Genomic DNA, 14,055 nt, shown 5'->3' with positions numbered 1-14,055 from the left:
AAAAACTTGACTAGTTGTTGGTTGCTAGGATGGGGGGCTTGTTTATATACACATAGTATGTGTGTATGTGTGTGTGTGAGAGAGATTTTGGACATAAATTCTTTTTGAAAAGAAATGGAGTATAAAGTGTGTTTTTTTAGAAATGGAAAAAAATAGTACTCCATGTATGTTTGAGAATAAGCTTTTTATGCACTCATGCACAATTCGAAATTGGGAATTTGTGATACTAATTTAGTAGGTTATGTACTTAATCTCTATTAGCTTGTTAGAATTATGATAAAGTTATTATTGTTAACCAAATTTGTCTTGTTAAACTAATCCTTATGTAATCTCTTTGCATACGGTTTTTCGTTGCGATTTTTAGTATTAGTATTTATGTGTGTCTTTTTTCATCTTGGGGGATTTTCCATGTTATAATTGTTGTCGTTCTACTTTGTTCATTGTTCTTCGTTGTGTTCATTTTTATGCGCTTACAATCATACATAGATGCAATATAAAACACTTAGTCATCAAATTAAAAGACAACACAATGGTGGTGCAATGTTTTTGTAGGAATCGTGCGATGCACCACAAGACTCTCATTTACGAAAGGTCATTGATTCAATCAATTCCGCTTAAATATGATGTAATGTGTTTCTCGTTTTTTGTAATATTATAGTGGTCTTATCTAAATATAATACTTTAATTATCATCACACAGTATAATATACTATTACGTAATTTTAAGAATAATAACATGATTACATGAAATTAGAGTATTATTTTTACTAGGTTATAAGCTATTGTGTTGTACATTAAATGTGAAGTTATGTTTCAATGTCAAAACGTTACGTATTAATTTAGGGGAAAATAAAAATTAAATATTCGAACCATCACTTCAATTATCACTTGTCATGTAGTCCTACTATTTAAGTGGCTAAAAATCGAATTTCAAGATGTAATTATTAAAAGTTTAATGGTTTCAACATTTAGATATTGGTGTAATTTAGAAGTGTAATCCAATATTCCTTTTGCAAAATGGTCATTACTCAATTGTTCGACGTAGAGATGTGTACTAGGAGTACATAATTTTCCTAAAATATAACATTAAAGATTTATGGTGTAATTTAGAAGTGTAATCCAATATTCCTTTTGTGATTTGGCGGGGTCATAGTAGCGGCTACTAGTTCGTGGCCGGATCTAGGTTTGGGGTCTGGAATCGGTGTTCTATAGTTCAGTCACTTATCGGAGTTAAAATGTTCGGTAAAAGTGTAGATCACTAAAGGCATGTGTATGTGCGATAATTGAGTTTACAGATCTTATTCTTTTACTTTGTAATCGTTTCGTATTTATTTCAAATCTAGAAACATTCGTTTTTTCTTGATACATTGTTCATGATATTTATTTTTTTTCAAATATTCTTGTTGTAAGGAACATACGAGTAGTACATTAGTTGTGAGGGTTGACCATCTAACCATGTTGCCGCGGCTAAGATCTTGGTAATTAGTGAGTTTTTTTTAATATAATCCCTATAAAACTAAAATTCAATTAAAATCTATTTTTATATTTGTATATCAAATTAAAGATCTAATCATAATATATAATTTCATATTTTCAAAATAGAGTTAATGAGTTTTACTATGAACGTGGTGAATTTCTACGTTCAGTGAAGTATTTTTAGAGCTTTTAATTTTCCAGAAAAAAATGAATTGTTATATTAATTCATATATATATATATACACATACACATGTGTGTATATGTGAATTAATACATATGTTGGTGAGGTATGAGAATCATTTTGAGTACTTCAATTACTAAGACTATCTTCAACCATTTACACTAAACTCAAACTCATTTTAATGTAAATGTCACATCAAATACTCTATTATTTTACTCCAACCATTTACATTAAACTCAAACTTAAAAAAATTCTCTATATTATGCTTTTATTCCTCACAAAATTTGAAATTTTTTTATATTTGGGTTTAGTGTAAACCTAAATATAAGTAGTTTTTCACAAAAACAAAAAATGAGATTGATTTTAAGTACTATTGAAGCTAAATACATATCTCATTTTAGGTTTTAGTATACTCTTGGAGATGATCTACACTACTGTGAATGCATCTTCCCACTAAATGAATGCCACACTTGTGTTCGAATCTTGGAGGGGAAAAAATTTTTGTATTTATTTGTTCATTATCCATTTATTGATTTTTATGTGCTGTTTGTCTATTTTATATGTTTGTTCGTCACTCTCAATTCTCACGATTGATGTTTTTATTTTTGAAAATGAGTTACTTTAAGTGAGACAATTTGAGTCTATCTTAGACTATAATCTCCATCTAACATATTGTAATTCAGAGACTATGACTCAAAGAGTATATCCACTCAAATATTAAACTATTCTCTTTATCCGTGAATAAGAGTCAAATTAAAATGAGTTAATGGAATGTGCGATCTTTTTACTATTTATAGTGATTATGAACCGAAATCCTTATTTACGGACACATTAAAATGGAAAAACAAGACTCCTATTCATGGACCGAGAAAGTACCCAAAACCTAATCACCCACTAAACTATGTGTGACAAGGGAATTAAGATGTATGATGAAATGGATATTTTCCAATGAAAGCAAAAAGGATGAGAAAGTAGAAATTGGTTAAATGCATGCATAGGTAGGGTGCAGACCCTCGTCACATCATCCCATTGGAATCCATCCCATTGAAAGGATATGAAAAAGGACAAGGATAAGACTTGATGACAGAGTTTTATAGAGAGAGAGAGTGAGTTTGCAAGAGTGATGATAAACCAAATTTTGTAAAAAAAAGTTATAATAATAATTTGATGTATTAATTATATATTTAAATAATAAATGTAGTAAGTGGATAAGTTAAAAAATTTTATTAGCCTTTAACCTCATTTTTTATTTTTATATTTGAATTTTCTTTCTATTATTTTTAAAATTTAAATTAAAGTATCTACTAGTTACATTTATGGTTTCAAAAAAGTAAAATAAATTATACACAAATCATAAATACATGACCACAGTACATTTTTCATATACTATACATGCATCCATATAAACCTATTTTTTTAAAATAAATTAATTTTTTATTGTACAATAAATCGGTGACATAGATTTGTTGAGTTTGTTTGACATAGATTTGTTGAGTTTGCAATTGCAATTGTATTTGTACGTAAAGGAGCGATGGAGACGTGTCAACGGTGGGTGTGCTGCCCACTTACCACTACTATGGTCCCTACCAGACAAAACAACACATTTATTGCTTTTTGTTGTATTAAGATTCATTAATAGCTTAATCTCCAGATAGTCATGTAGGAGTACTATAACATTAATTCATTTAATCTTCATCTTGATCTTGATCTTGTTTAATCTTTGATAACCGAGTATTAAGTAAGCAAGCTAAACGAGTTCATTTGGTTATGGTATACTGTCTTGTGATTAAGCTTATACTCTCTTTGTTCTATAATAGTTGAGACATTTTTTTTGACACGCAATTTAAGAAAAATCGTGTTGGGTGAGTTAAGTAAATGAATAATAAAGTAGGAAATGAAAAAGGTAAATAGATGAAGAGATAATAAAGTAATAGAGAGTAAAGTAAGTGAAAAGAATTGTGTTGACTTTTTCCAAAAAAAAAGAAAATGACTCTACTACTATTGAAAGGAGGGAGTATATATTTTTAAAAAGCTCATTTGAGCTTACATAGTACTACAAGCGAGCCAATTCAACGTTTGAGTCTGGTGGTACTGTATCGTCAACTTGTGATTTACCTTATGGAGTAATTTACGGTAAAAAATATACTCCATTTGTTTGCGTAAAACAATTTTCACAGTAGATGACACAAGATTTAATACAAAATTAATAAAATAAAATAAATACTGCATAACTATTTTATACCACTATAAAATCATATGATTACATACATATCAAATAGCCAATCATTCAAACATGAATCTAAGTTAGAAATTTCGTTTAAGTTTGAATAATCTCGTGAGGTCTGAAGTCTAATAACAAACACTCGAGGCTCCACTACACAACAATTATAAAATAAAACTTATTCAATTCACGTATAAATTCACTGGTTATAGTCAAAATATGTATATATATGTCCAAGATAATACAACAACATATCAATAATTCAAAAATCAGAAAATGAATTCATAAGCAATGTACATACATATGGAGTAATATAAAGTACAGAAAGACACACAGTGGAGGGGGAGTGTGTGTATTGCTAAAGGTTAGATAGGGTTAGATAGAGCGAGGTGTAAATGAGAAGTGGTTCGTTTCCCCTTTGCCGACAGGGATAGGGTGGGACCCATACACTCTTTATTTTTTACTAATAATTCGCCATTCTGATATTTTTTTTCCTGCCATTATTCAATTTATAGATAACATTATTATTCCATTATTGCACCAAATAACCAGGCTAGATTTTCTCAATTAATTTGGATGTCAAGCACACGAATTGTGCCACTCACACTTGACTCATCTTTAAGAGCATCCGCGAAGGTGCAAGAAAGTGCACCGGACCGGAGCACGTGATGCAAGCGGAGTTGCAGGTCTGCGTCTGCCGCCTTGCATGCGGATCAATCAAAATTGAACACATATCTAAAGTTTAAGTTGTCGATTACTTGATAACTAACTGATTCGGGTTCAGTTAAATATTAACTGGTGTCTGACCAGTCGAAAAATCAAGTCTATTTATGAAACTTTTACACATGAACAAGCTCTTATTTTCTTTTTTACCTTTCCTTTTTGCTTTTATCTATCCGTTTTAGATCGGGATCAAGTTAGGGGTGTATATACAACTAATGACAAGTCCAAAAAATAAAACTTGTGGACTCAGACACGATGAATTAACTTTTTGCTAAAATTGAAATCAAGAGGCAGTCGTCGAAAGCAATGAATGTTAGACGAAGAAAAAAAGGAACCTTGGACGGAACTATCACATCGTAGGATCAACGACAATCCAAATAGTGAATCAATAGAAATTTTCGGCTCTCATGTGCCGACAGTGAAACCAGTCAATTCAAGACCCCACCTAGACATGCGATTATATACGAGCAATAAAAGTCCTAATATAATGGCATACAACACAATATTCTCAAAATTTCTCCAACCTAATCCCGTGTGAGCGAAATCGTTTTATTTCCTTTCTTAAAAGACACCATATGGCATATATATTAAATCGAGTAGTAAGAACGGTAAAATGTAGTAATAATGAGCTGTAATTAATGTTTTATACTCCATCCGTTCTATAGTAATGGAGACGTTTCTTTTCGGCACAAAGATTATGAAAAATTGTGTTGGGTGAGTTAAGCAAAGAGAGAGTAAAGTGGAAAATGAAGAGAGATGAAGAGAGAATAAAATAAGAGAGTAAAGTAGGTGTGGAAAAATGTGTTGACTTTTACTAAAAATGGAAATGACTCTATTACTATAGAACGTACTAAAATGGCAAAATGACTCTATTTCTATGGAACGGAGGGAGTATTCTCGTAGCTAGTGGTGTGATTTAGGTTTATAGACTTCACTTTTTTTCTATAAAATGTAGCCTACACTATACTTGTAATTATACGTTCACACGAGTCAACTGTTGAATTAAGTTTTACCCCCCTATATGCATTCAACACTACTAGGGTTTTAAGCTATTAATATGAAATGTCTCAAATTTATAAGGGTATTGGTTTTGTATGTTTAAAGTTTGCAGGAAAAAAAAAATTTAATTTTTTTTGTAGAAATTAGGATTCGAAGTATGAAGGTCGGTTTTCTATTGCAGTTATTTTTAACATTAATATCATACGTAAAATAAAAGGATCACCTTTTATTTCTTCTCAACTTTATTTAATTGACTAAAATAAAAGGCACATATAACTCAAAATTAAATATATTAATTTTTTAAGTGTCAAGAGAGGTGCGAAAGGATGGAGATCTTATTCACACATATTTTATGATTAACCCAAATGATGTTTTACATGTAAGTTTTAGAACTTAATCTAAGAAAAACCTATCTTGTTATATAATTTACAAATTTTAATCACCCTTATAAACACATACAAAATCTATGTGAATAGACATATTAAATTTATCAATACCGGGAATTTGATATAAAAAAATCATGGACTTCGGATAATAGAATCCACAAATATATGAGTACGTATAAAGATAGTTCGTGCTATCGTGTAATAACTCATTTTGAACCCGAATGCACGAGCATTTATGCATTCATTATTATAGGGTAATTTCGTTGTGTGTGCTCTTTATGTTTTTTGAAAAAAATAGATTTATTTTTGTCCTTAGCAAGATGGTACTATATCCTATTTTGCGTCAAACATAAATGGCTAGGATTAGTAATTTAAGGCTAGTTATAAAAATATATAATTCAAAATCACAGCACAAAAAAATCATAAACCGTAAATAGTTGGAAGAATAAACTTGATGACTTGCATAATTGCAGCTTGTGATTATTATAAAATGACATTAATTTTAATCATATTAAATTTTTTGGGGTACATAGAGTATGCATGTATGGGTAGTTACTGCTCCAAAATCTCAGTAATTGACACAAGGCAGAAGATTGCAGTGGATATAAAAAAAATATTGTACATCAATTGTGGGAATTTTAGGAAAAGAAAACATTACTCCCTCTGTCCGCGAATAGCAATCTCGGTTCACTTTTACCATAAATGTTAATAGGGTCTCACCTTACACTAATTCAACTCACATTTCATTTAAAATTAACATATACAAGTGGGACTTATATTCCACTAACTTTTTTTCCACCTACTTTTCTTAACATTTATTAAAACCCGTACCGTCCATAAATGAGACTCTTAATGTCGGACGAGGGGAGTACCTAATAGTGTATAATACTACTATTAATATTTAATACTCTTCACTGGAATTGCCCCAACGCTGACACCAGCTTATATAGTTATATATGCATTGGGACAACACTTGATTATTTTTAAATTCAGTCTATTTAATTTTGTCCAAAGAAGAACATCATAAACCCGCGGGTATAGATGCTTGAGCACATTAAATTAGTAAATGCAAGAGAAATTAATTTTTTTTTGTACACTTATGTGTAAATCCCAAAGGCATGTCTTATCATGTAGGTAAAAAATACTAACCATTAGTATTAGAGTGATGCTAAATGGTCATAATGTGGCCGGCCATAAAAAGTTAACTTAGTCCATTTACATGTATAAAAAAATTAGAATTACCGATATAAACTTATATGTGTGTGAATGGACTTGTGAGTTGATACTTATCTTTGAATTCCATTACGTAAAACACATTAATATCACGAATTACTGTATACGTTGAGCAACAATCAAGAAATGACAGTAGTAATAAGTTGAGCAAAAACTACGAAAGAACAACACTAACATGTTGAGCAACATATAATGAAGATGATATAAAAGTAAAATCAAATAGTAATAAACCAAAAATTTGAAAAAAAATCAATTTTTTTTTGTTATTTACTTAATTTATGGCTGGCCATAATGTGGCCGCATAGTATTAATTATATATATATATATATATATATATATATATATATATATATATATATATATATATATATATATATATGTGTGTGTGTGTGTGTGTGTGTGTGTGTTTGTGTGTGTAAAATATGCATGCTTGAGGCACATCGAATTGGGTGTCATTTTTACTATTTTGTAATTAGGCTCCACATTTCCAAGCTTCCATCTCTAGGGTTTATACTCCACATGCCAAACACACACACATATGGATCAAAGGCTCATTGACTATTTGTCTGCCCATATTTTCTTTGATTTAGGTGAGAGTAGAAATTAATCTCAATAAATGTAATAGTACTACATTTTTGTCATGATCAATTACAATATCAAGATAAAGGGTTCTTTACACACTAAAGTTTGAGGCAATGTTTTAAAAACCAGACCGGACCAACCGGACCGTGAACCGGAAACCGGTTTTCTATTTTTTTTAAATTTTTTTTTTAAAATTTGTTGTTGGTAGAGGTTGAACTCATGACCTCTCTTCTAGTTAAGAAGACCTCTACCACTCCACCACATGAGCTTATTGAACAATTTGAACATTAAATATTTTTATACATTAACCATTAATTTTATCTACAAAAACTAATAATTCATTTTAATTTTATTATTCTTTAATATAATTGTTAATTATAATATATATAATTATCATCCTTTATATTTTAATAATGCTTTACTTACCACCTATATTATTATTAGTACCATATAAGATTCATTATTTACTATAAATAAATTTTTTATATTACATACTTAATTTATATACCCTAGCTATTGACATTAATGAATAATCTTATCTAAACTAATTAATAAGTACTTAATTCGTATTTAATTATATATTATTTTATGAAATAAATTTTCTTAAATTAATATAAACATTATCTATTTTAATACATGAAATATTAAATTTTTTATTAAATTTTTTATCTAGACTAACTAATATTAAATATATATATATATATATATATATATATCTGAATATATTTACTAAATTTTAATATTATTTATATTTATACATCACTAATTATCTATAAGGTTTAATGTTTTGTGATATATTATTAATTGTAAATCATTTACTAAATTTAATATATTTTTATATATATTTGCAACAGTAAAACGGTTTAAACCGGTGGTTCGACCGGTTGGACCGGTTGAACCGTGAACCAGTAACGTCGCCGGTTCGCTTGTCGGTCCGGTTTTTAAAACATTGGTTTGAGGTATATATGCATAGCTAATCACACTTCCAAAATTTCTCAAAACACCTATGATAGAGAAAGAGTGCAAATTACAATTTGAAATTAATCATTATTTATACATTTTCTCAAGTCACCATTATCAATGCATAATTTGATAGGTTTGTTACATAACCTACAAAAGTACTCAAGTTTAATCAAGGTAAAATTCGTTAGGGTAAAAAAAACCTTGATCCCCTAAGGAGTGCCAATATTCTATAATTTGAAATTCTAGATTTAAATGCCAATATTCTATATTTTAAAATTCTTTACTTAACTTTGAAGCATGCACCTACGTAATGATTTTGTTTTAACCCTTGCCCTCCCCACACACACACTCCACTTTTAAGAAATAAGAGTTATTTGTATCACTGAGTTATTCGTATTAGAGAGTTGTCAATTTCGCTACAACATATGCGACCATAACTAGTACATGTTCTTTATTTCCATGTGTAATTTTGTCACGCCCGCATTTTCTAAGGATAGAAAACACGGTTGATCGCGACTAGGGGAGGATTAAAGAAGCGGGAAAGAAAGGGGAAAACAACGCAACTCGACCATAGCTCGAAACAAATGGAATAGCTCGAATAAAATCAGAGTATCTCAACAATCAACTTTCAACAACTCAAAAATGAATATTACATCAACGATACGAGAACTCAAAAGAAAGACAACTACTTAGCGGAAGCATTTCGAGAGAAGGAATATGCCACGTGTGAAGACATGCCACATTCTAAACACTTAATTTCTTCAACGGTCTTGCTCAACACCCACCGCACCCGTCACGCTCAACCTGCAATTTTTAAAAGAAAAGCAGGGCTGAGTACTTGATGCACTCAGTGGACTCATGCCGAAAACATTTTATAAAAGTATTTATCATGCCACCATTGAGTGACCATGGGGTTTTAACTTTAGAAATCGCCCAAGACACTAAAATCATTTCCATCGTAAAATTCGGTTGATCAACCATTTTCCCATAGATGTCTACCATATCTGATCCATTGATGACAAGGAACGTGGCCACATTCCAAGTCACTAGACCGGCCGACCCGAAAGACGGCTCACGATCTCCATAGGTGTACACTAGCCTGAATAGGGACTCGCTCCCTAGACAGACCCGAATTCGATTATCCATTGATGGCAAAAGCCACATCAGATAGGTTCCATAGATAAAACAAAACACGGCATGACAAATATTCATATCATTTTTGCATAAAAATATACTTAGGGCATTGCCCTTATTTAAAAAGAAAGCCCACCTCGCTTGCTTATACCACACAATCACGACTTTACGCAAACTTTTACTCTTGGTACCCTCGTACGTGCAACAACCCTTGTCAATATCACCACACAATCAGGTATTCCATTATTACAATTATCATGCATGTCCTATCGTTCCTTTCATCGTTTTCTTAGATTGCCCATTCCCGAACGTTCATCAACATAAGGAAAAACATGCCATAATACTTCTCAACGTGTTACACATAATCATGCCATAGGATACTTTCTTAAATCATACATGCATCATATAATTCATTAAAACTTAGCAACAAGTGATATTTTCACCTAACAACAAAACTGGCAGAATTGCGCGGTTGGTTTGTAAAAATCATTTAAAATTCATCCGGTCTCCGTTGGGGCTGAAACTTTTCCACAATACAGTAGACACATAAAATATCATACAATTAAAATTTCACATCAAAATAAGTTTTTTAGGTTGGTCAAATCGAAAACGTAACTCCCTGGTCGAGAAAAACAATTTCTGGCAGAACTGCGCAGTCAACTTCAAAAATTCACCAAAAATACATCTTTCGTCCAAATAGGTTGAAATTCACACACCACACAGAAGACACCTTAAGGTTTACTCAGAAAAAAGAATCGTATAAAAAGAAGTTCGTTTGGTTGGTCAAACATGCGTCGGAACCTACTGTCCGAATACTACAGATTTCATGCTCCAAAATTTGAGTTATCCTAAATGAATGCAAGGAAATCAAGGCTGGGAATTGATCGGTGATTACCTTCTTAGGCGGCAGAAAACTCTCTTCTCCAACTCGGTTCTTTCTCTAAATTTTAGTTCCTGGTTTTTCTTGGTATTGAATTTATGTGTAGAAAGATCGTGGGATTGATTGGATATATATATAGGCAAAACTGATAGATATTGATGGATTTGGTGGTTGGAGAGATTTTAGGGAGTATAGATATGGGGAAATCGTTTGGTGATATGGTTTAGAGAAATATATTTGACCAAGTCAACTAGGAAAAGATTTAATTAGATTTATTTGATTTTTTTTTCTTTTTTTTACGGGTGTTACAAATTTCTATATGGAGTATTTGATATGTAGTGCATCAGGTTTTATAGGTTGAAGTAGGTTCCTTTTCATGGTATAATAATAATAATAATAATAATAATAATAATAATAATAATAATAATAATAATAATAATAATAATAATAATAATAATAATAGTAGTAGTAGTAGTAGTTAGTAGTAGTAGTAGTAGTAGGATGCATGTGCGACCTATTTATATCATGAGCTGACACAAAAACTTGTAGAATTGGAAGAAGTGGTTAGGCAATTTACCAAACTTTTCTTAAATTCAAAGATGAGAAAGAATTGAGGTGGTCCAGCTAATAGAGATTAAAAGAAATGTAAGTGTATACATATGTTTGGCTGTCCAATTTGACAAATTGCATTTATGCATATGTTTCTTGAATTTATTCTTCGATGTCTCAACAGCCCACATGGCACGTGACCACAAGAAAATTGGCCACTTTTAATATCTTAATTTCTTTTATATCTCATTAATTATAAAATATATTTCCAAGGCTAACCTGGATTAAATCAGGCCTGGAGAATGAGGCTGATTAGGTTGACCCTTTGGACCAAATTCCAAAGATTTTTATTCAATTTACTAATGTGATTGGAATTTGGGAGCTACTCATGGCTACAACTATCTGTCTAACTAGTAATTTTACATAGCACAAAACCCTAGATAGGTTAAACAATACTTAGTGTATTTTATTATTATAAATTAGTGGAAATGCATTGGGGAGTGAGATTATTATGAATAATGTTGGGTTGGCGACCTAAAGATGACAAAAGCTTGGTCATGCAAAGTGAGATTAATTGGGAAAACAACCATAGGTTTCAAAGTCTATTAGTTAGATTAATATATCAAGGTGAGATGCTTCTACCCTTAATTAATTTAAAGTATTATTGATCTAAACTAACGAGATATATTTGATTAATAGTAATTATATGCAAGCTCGATTCGTGAAACTGTAGTGCTCACAATTAATTTAACATAGACGAAGTTTTTTTTTTTTCTTTTTTTTAGGTGGGGCTAGTTGAATGCAAATTAAAACAGTAATCTTCAATAAAATTTGTTGATTTTTAATTAAATAGTATATCAAAAAAATCAATTAATTTTTCTTTAATTTAATGGATGCAAATGAGTTAGCATCATATATGGCTTTATATTTCATCTCAAAAGGCATGAATTGGGTCTGTCATGATCATATGTGATTTATTTGTCTAATCTATTTATATCAAGCTTTATCATATTTCAATTCATCACACTGAATTTGCAATTCCAAAGAGAGAAAAAAACATGTAGTACCTTTTTCGTAGATGATGTCAATAATAAAATTTAAGATATCAAAATCAAAATAAATGTATAAAATTAAACGGATAATGCTAACACATACTATACGAGAACAATACCCATGTTCCAATATAATTGTGTGCAACATAACATTTATATGTCTATAATGCATAACACTATTCCATTTTCTCTTCAATTTATTTTCTCATATATGACCCATTTTTCTGTTGGTGATTTATTTAAATTTGGTTGATTTTTGAATGTGTTATAGGCACGATGATCTCAATTTTTCCGATTTAGGAGGGGTAGAAGTGTGAATCCATTGAATTTATCCAAGAAAAAAAATTAAAATGAGGCAAACATCTCTATTGGTATTTGAAGAGTAGCGCACACACATTTCAATTCATAAAACATGCATAGTCTTCAAAGCCCAACATTTCGAGTCACTCAATTTCAATTGTCACACCACATGCAATTAGATTAAAAATTCAAACAAGATTGATTAGATAAATGATTAAAAGGGGAGAGATTCAATATGTATCTTTGAAACATTAACTTTATATTATATAATTTAGATTCAATTATCGAATATTCGCACGCATTAGACTTATATCATTATTGTAATAATGAATTAGTTTGTGTCATGTGACAAGATCTTGGGATTGAGTCTCTCTGCACGAGCTCAAGGACTAATCTTATCTTACCAACCCCAAGAAATCTAATTATTAATTAAAGATAACCTATACATTTAAATTAATTAAAATCTTTGTATAGTATCAAAATGTGTAGAGATCAATTTTATTGCTTTTGTTGCACATGGATTATGGTTATTTAAGTGTTTCTTTCACTTCTATTCCCCTCAAGATATCATATCTTTTATTATCTCTTATAGTAGTATATAGGAGTACTATTTAATTCTTTTCTAAAACTTCAAGTACATTAAAAAAATTGAAAACTGTAGCATTCAATAAAATAAACGGTAATTATTGTAAAAATATGGAGTAGTATATATTCGATCTTAAAATGCAAGAGTTTAATTCCAACACCCCAAAATGGTTACAAGTGCAGCTGTACACAAATATGTTCTCCACAATCTTGGTATGTTTAATAGAAAATTAAATGAAATTTGATTAATGCACTAATTCATGAATTTCAATTTTTGAAGTGGGCCTTATGCAAGTGTTAGTTTTTCTCTTCCATTAATCAACAAGCCCATGACCAATATCTAAGTCAATGAAATAAGTCCGAAGTATAGTTTTAGCATAAAATTATCCCACGTCGAAATTCTTACAATAAAAAGACATATACTTAAACAGGATCTGTTTTAGCAAACAGTAATGGACACAACCTTACTTGAACGGGATCTGTTTTATAGGCTTGTACCTCTGTATCCTTAATTTCTCTAAGGAGACAAGAAACCATGTTTGGACGATGAAGCCATGGCTGCTTTGACTAGAGTGTGATTAACCGCACCATTGGCTTAACAAACAACAACACTTTTTTTTTATTGTGCAATAGTTAAGAGTTCGAGCCCAGCATGGTTAACCGCACCCGACATGCTTTGTTGAGCCAAAATGGTCTTGCAGTCAATAATTCAAGTTACGTATATAAGTCGTGTCTAAAGACAAAGAGCAAGTTGGTTTATAAAGTCGCTTCTCTTTCGACCAATTCGAACA

At 30.6% G+C, this 14,055-nt stretch overlaps 1 pseudogene; it reads left to right on the top strand.

Moving 5' to 3' along the window:
* Positions 1 to 13,722: 13,722 nt before the first annotated feature.
* Positions 13,723 to 13,972, top strand: LOC121759823 (annotated as a pseudogene).
* Positions 13,973 to 14,055: the final 83 nt, after the last annotated feature.

This window comes from Salvia splendens, chromosome 12, assembly GCF_004379255.2.
Source record: "Salvia splendens isolate huo1 chromosome 12, SspV2, whole genome shotgun sequence".
Classification (NCBI taxonomy): Eukaryota; Viridiplantae; Streptophyta; class Magnoliopsida; order Lamiales; family Lamiaceae; genus Salvia; species Salvia splendens.
This window is presented reverse-complemented; position numbering and strand designations above follow the sequence as displayed.